Genomic DNA, 6,000 nt, shown 5'->3' with positions numbered 1-6,000 from the left:
ACTTCGGAGCTTGGCCCTGATGAGGGTCAGGGCTCGGTTGAGGTTAGGTGGGAGAACAGGCACAGAGCCCCGGTGTTGGTGGGGCTGAGAAGGGCCTGCCAAGGGACCGTGAGGGCCAGCATCAGCCTTGATTCCTGGCTACTTCAGTGCCAAGCCCCATGTGGCCGGTGGCCGCTGCGGCGCTTTGCCCTGATGTGAGTAAGGGATCTGTCGAGGCTAAGTGGGAGAACAGATACAGAGCCCCGGTATTGGTGGGGCTGAGAAGGGGCTGCAAAGAGATCGTGAGGGCCAGCATCAACCTTGATTCCAGGCTACTTCAGTACCTAAGCCCCACGTGGGGAGTGGTCGCTTCGGAGCTTGGCTCCGATGAGGGTAAGGGATAGGTCGCTGTTAGGTGCAAGCAGAGACACAGAGCCCCGAATTGGTGGGGCTGAGACGGGGCTGCCCTTCAGTGCCTGAGCCCCATGTTGAGGGTGGCCTCTTCGGAGCTTGGCTCCGATGAGGGGAAGGGATATGTCGAGGATAAGGTGGAGAACAGAGACAGAGCCCCGGTTTTGGTGGGGCTACCAAGGGAAGGTGAGGGCCAGCATCAAGCTGGATTTCTGCTTACCTTAGTGCCAAGCTCCATGTGGAGGGTGGCCGCTTCGGAGCTTGGCCCTGATGAGGGTCAGGGCTCGGTTGAGGTTAGGTGGGAGAACAGGCACAGAGCCCCGGTGTTGGTGGGGCTGAGAAGGGCCTGCCAAGGGACCGTGAGAGCCAGCATCAGCCTTTGTTCCTGGCTACTTTAGTGCCTAGCTCCATGTGGCCGGTGGCCACTTCGGAGCTTGGCCCTGATGAGGGTCTCGGCTAGGTTGAGGTTAGGAGGGAGAACAGGCACAGAGCCCCGGTGTTGGTGGGCTTGCCTAGGGACTGCAAATGGAAGGTGAGGCCCAGCACCACCCTTGATTCCTGGCTATCTCAGTGCCAAGCCCCATGTGGAGTGTGGCCGCTGCGGCGCTTTGCCCTGATGTGAGTAAGGGATCTGTCGAGGCTAAGTGGGAGAACAGATAGAGAGCCCCGGTATTGGTGGGGCTGAGAAGGGGCTGCAAAGAGATCGTGAGGGCCAGCATCAACCTTGATTCCAGGCTTCTTCAGTACCTAAGCCCCACGTGGGGAGTGGTCGCTTCGGAGCTTGGCTCCGATGAGGGTAAGGGATAGGTCGCTGTTAGGTGCGAGCAGAGACACAGAGCCCCGGTATTGGTGGGGCTGAGACGGGGCTGCCCTTCAGTGCCTGAGCCCTGTGTTGAAGGTGGCCTCTTCGGGGCTTGGCTCCGATGAGGGTCTGGACTATGTTGAGGTAAGGTGGGAGAACAGGCACAGAGCCCCGGTGTTGGTGGGGCTGAGAAGGGGCTGCATAGTGATCGTGAGGACAAGCAGCTACCTTGGTTCTTGGCTGCCTCAGTGCCTAAGCACCACATGAAGAGTGGTCGCTTCGGAGCTTGGCTCCGATGAGGCTAAGGGATAGGTCGCTGTTAGGTGCGAGCACAGACACAGAGTCCCGGTATTGGTGGGGCCGACAAGAGACCGTGAGGGCCAGCATCAACCTTTGTTCCTGGCTACTTCTGTGCCAAGCCCCATGGGGAGGGTGGCCGCTTCGGAGGTGGCCCTGATGAGGGTCAGGGCTAGGTTGATGTTAGGCGGGATAACAGACAGAGAGCCACGGTATTGGTGGGGCTGCCAAGGAAGGTGAGGGCCAGCATCAACCTTGATTCTTGGCTACCTCAGTGCCAAGATCCACGTGGAGAGTGGTCGCTTCGGAGCTTGGCTCCGATGAGGGTCAGGGATAGGTCGATGTTAGGTGCGAGCGGAGACACAGAGCCCTGGTGTTGGTGGGCCTGAGAAGGAGCTGCCAAGAGCCCGTGAGGGCCAGCCTCAGCCTTGCTTCCTGCCTACTTCAGTGCCAAGCCCCATGTGGTCGGTGGCCACTTCGGAGCTTGGCCCTGATGAGGGTCAGGGCTAGGTTGAGGTTAGGTGGGAGAACAGGCCATGGTGTTGGTGGGGCTGACTTGGGATTACAAATGGAAGGTGAGGGCCACCACCAACCTTGGTTCCTGGCTATCTCACTGCCTGAGCCCCATGTGGAGGGTGGCCTCTTCGGAGCTTGGCTCCAATGAGGGTAAGGGATATGTCGAGGATAAGGTGGAGAACAGAGACAGAGCCCCGGTTTTGGTGGGGCTACCAAGGGAAGGTGGGGGCCAGCATCAAGATGCATTTCTGGTTACCTTAGTGCCAAGCTCCACGTGGAGGGTGGCCGCTTCGGAGCTTGGCCCTGATGAGGGTCTGGGCTAGGTTGAGGTAAGGTGGGAGAACAGAGACAGAGCCCCGGCATTGGTGCGGCTGAGAAGGGGCTGCGAAGTGATCGTGAGAGCCAGCATCAACCTTGTTTCCTGGCTACTTCAGTGCCAAGCCCCATGTGGAGGTTGGCCGCTTCGGAGGTGGCCCTGGTGAGGGTCAGGGATATGTCGAGGATAAGTGGGAGAACAGCGACAGAGCCCCGGTGTTGGTGGGGCTGAGAAGGGGCTGCCAAGGGACCATGAGGGACAGCATCCGCCTTGGTTCCTAGCTACTTCAGTGCCTAGCTCCATGTGGTGGGTGGCCACTTCGGAGCTTGGCCCTGATGAGGGTAAGGGATAGGTCGCTGTTAGGTGCGAGCAGAGGTACAGTGTCACGATGTTGATGGGGCTGAGAAGTGGCTTCCAAGAGATCGTGAGGGCCAGCATCGTCCTTGATTCCTGGCTATTTCTGTGCCTGAGCCGGAGGAGGTGGGTGGCCGTTTCGGAGCTTGCCTCTGAAGAGGATAAGGGATAGTTTGAGGTTCTGCGTAGATAACGAGATCCTTCTGCATTAGTTAACGCCACCCACCGCATGGACCCACCACGGGACCCTTCCCGGTCCCACCACCCCTCTCCCTTATTCTCAAACCTAAATATCAACCTTTGCCTTACCATCTCTCGAGCCCATTTCGTAAACGGCTTCCCACCAGAGGGCGCTCCAACACAGAAAGAACCAGGATTGAAAGCTGTTTCTGGCTCTTGCCTTTCGTGGCAGCCCTTTCCGAGGGAGCTGCTCTCGCTCTACCACCCAACCAGCAACCTTACCACAGCCCAACTGCAAAGCAGTCGATCCCCTCTTCGGGCTCCCATAAACTAACAGGCAGGACTGAAAGATGTTGGTGGCTCTCACCTTCCCTTGAGAGACCCTTCTCAGCTGCCCAACACCCAGCCAGCTCCAGCACCCCAAATGTGCCATATCCACCACACCTAGCACTCCTTGCTACACATTGGTGGTGCCTGGTGCTAGGCATGTTCCGTTGCTGAGTCGTGGGTTGTTGGGCACTGCGGGGACTGGCTTCTTGTCATGTCCTGGTGCTGGGGCTGCTGGGTGCTGTGTGCTGGGCTCCAGGGCTGCTGGGCATGTCGAGGTGCTGTGCATTGGTGGTGCGTGTGCTGGGTTGTGTGCATGTGTGGGAATCAGTGCTGGGCCCTGGCAGTGCTGGGTGGAGGGTATGATGGGTGCATGTGTTGGTTTAACCCCAGCCTGCAAATAAACACCACGCAGCCACCGGCTCACCTCCCCCCCCCACCCCGTGGGATTGGGGAGAGAATCGGGAGGGCACAAGTAGGAAAGCTCCCGGGTTGAGATAAAACAGTTTAATGATTGAAATAAAACGAAGTAGAACAGTAATAATAACAATGAGAACAACAACAACAACAGACGATACAAAGCAGGCAATGCACAATGCAACTGCTCACCGCTGCCGACCGTGTGTCGTGAACGGGGGGGGGGGGGGAGAGCCCCCTCCCCCGCCCCCTCCCATTTTTTATACTGAGCAGGATGTCACATGCTATAGAATACCCCATTGGCCAGCTGGGTCAACTACGCCGGCTGTGCTCCCCATCCCCCCGCCACCCCCCCCCCCCCCCCGAGCTTCCTGTGGGAGGCCGAAAAGAGAGAACAAAAGTCTCCCGGTGCAAGCACCGTCCAGCAACAGCCAAAGCATTAAGGGGCCATCAACGCTCCTCTCACACCAAACCCAAAAGCCAGCACACCCTCCCAAGCTACTGGGAAGAAAGTTAACTCTGTCCCAGCCGGAAGCAGGACAGTGCAGTGCACTGGAGTTCTGAGTGCTGGGTCCTAGGGGTACTGTGTATGTTCGGGTGCTGGGCATATCCGCGTGCGGGTACTGGGCAGTTGGGGGGGTGGTGGTACTGGATGCTGGGCATTGGGTATGCTGGTTTCTGGGCACTGTGGGTGGTGGGTGCTGAGCGCAGCGTGTGCTGGGTGCTATGTGCAGATCACTGGGGATGGTAGGGGCTGGTTTGCTGCTTTCTGGTGTGTTGGGCGCTGGGCATGTTTGGGTGCTGGGCATGTCTGGGTGCTGGGCACGGGCAGTGGGGGTGCTGGGTACGTCCGGGTGGTGGGTATTGGGCGGTGGGAGTGCTGGGTGCTAAGTACTGGGGATGCTGGGCCCTGGCATTGCTTGGTACTATGCATAACTGAGTGCAGGGTATGTCTTGGTGCTGGCCATATGCGGTGCTGGCCATATCCGGTGCTAGGTGTGTGCTCTGGGTTTGCTGGGTGCTGTGCTGCGAGGGTGCTGGATTCCTGGCATGTGCGTGTGCTGTGCCCTGGTTGTGCTGGGTATGTGTGGGTGCTGGGTGTTGGGCAGTATGGGTGCTGTGTGGTGGGCGCTGGGCATGTCCCGGTGCTGGGTGATGGGCACTGGAGGTCCTGGGCGATGGGGAGCAGGGAAGCTGCCTGGTAGGAATGTCTCCGTGCTGGGCATATCCGGGTGCTTGGTACTGTGCACTGGTGGTGGTGGTACTGGGTGCTGGGCATGTCCGGGTGCTAGGCAATGGCGGTGCTGGGTGCTTGGCGCTGGGCGTGATATTCTTTGGGTGTGCTGGGTGGTGGGGGTGCTGGGCATGTGCGGGTGTTGGTTGCTGGGCCCTGGGTGTACTGGGTGCTGGACACTGGGGTGGTTGGTTTCTGGGCACTGGGGCTTCTGGGTTCTGTGGACTGGGGTTGCTGGGTGCTGGGCATGTCTGGGTGCTGGGCAATGGCTGGCTGCTGGGTTCTGGGCCCTGAGGTTGCTGGGTGCTGGGCACCGGCCTTGCTGGGTGCTGGCTGGTGTGGGTGCTGGGGGCTAAGTGCTGGTTGCTGGGCCCTGGGAGTGCTGGGTATTATGCATAAGCAGGTGCAGGGTACCTCTTGCTGCTTGGTGCTTGGGCTACTGGGTGCTGGGCACTGGGGCGGCTGGGCATGTCCAGGGGCAGTGTGTTGGCGGTGGGTGTGCTAGGTTGTGCGCATGTCTGGGAATGAGCGCTGGGCCATGGGGGTGCTGGGTGGAGGGTATGATGGGTGCATGTCATGGTTTAACCTGGCATGTGTGTGTGCTGGGCCCTGGTTGTGCTGGGTATGTGTGGGTGCTGGGTATTGGGCAGTGTGGGTGCTGGGTGGTCGGGGTGCTGGGCGGTCGCGATGCTGGGCGGTGGGCAGCAGGGAAGCTGCCTGCTGGGCACATCTGGGTGCTGGGCATGTCCAGGTGCTGGGCAGTGGTAGTGCTGGGTGCGTGGTGCTGGGGGTGGTGGTCCCTGGTGGTGCTGCATGCTGGGCATGTCCGGGTGCTGGGTGGTTGGAGTGTTGGGTGCATGCGAATGTTGGTTTCTGAGCCCTGGGAGTGCTGGGCACTGGGGCTGTTGGTTTCTGGGCGCTGGGGCTTCTGGGTTGTGTGCACTGGGGTTGCTGGGTGCTGGGCATGTCTGTGTGCTGGGCAATGGCTGGCTGCTGGGTTCTGGGCCCTGAGGTTGCTGGGTACCGGCCTTGCTGGGTGCTGGCTGGTGTGGGTGCTGGAGGCTAAGTACTCGGGGCAATGGTTGCTGGGCCCTGGGAGTGCTGGGTACCATGCATAAGCGGGTGCAGGGTATCTCTTGCTGCTGGGTGCTGGGGATGCTGGGTGCT

The sequence above is a fragment of the Calonectris borealis genome, unplaced genomic scaffold (genome assembly GCF_964195595.1).
Source record: "Calonectris borealis unplaced genomic scaffold, bCalBor7.hap1.2 HAP1_SCAFFOLD_202, whole genome shotgun sequence".
NCBI lineage: Eukaryota > Metazoa > Chordata > Aves > Procellariiformes > Procellariidae > Calonectris > Calonectris borealis.
The sequence above is the reverse complement of the archived record's forward strand: the minus strand, read 5'-3'. Positions refer to the sequence as shown.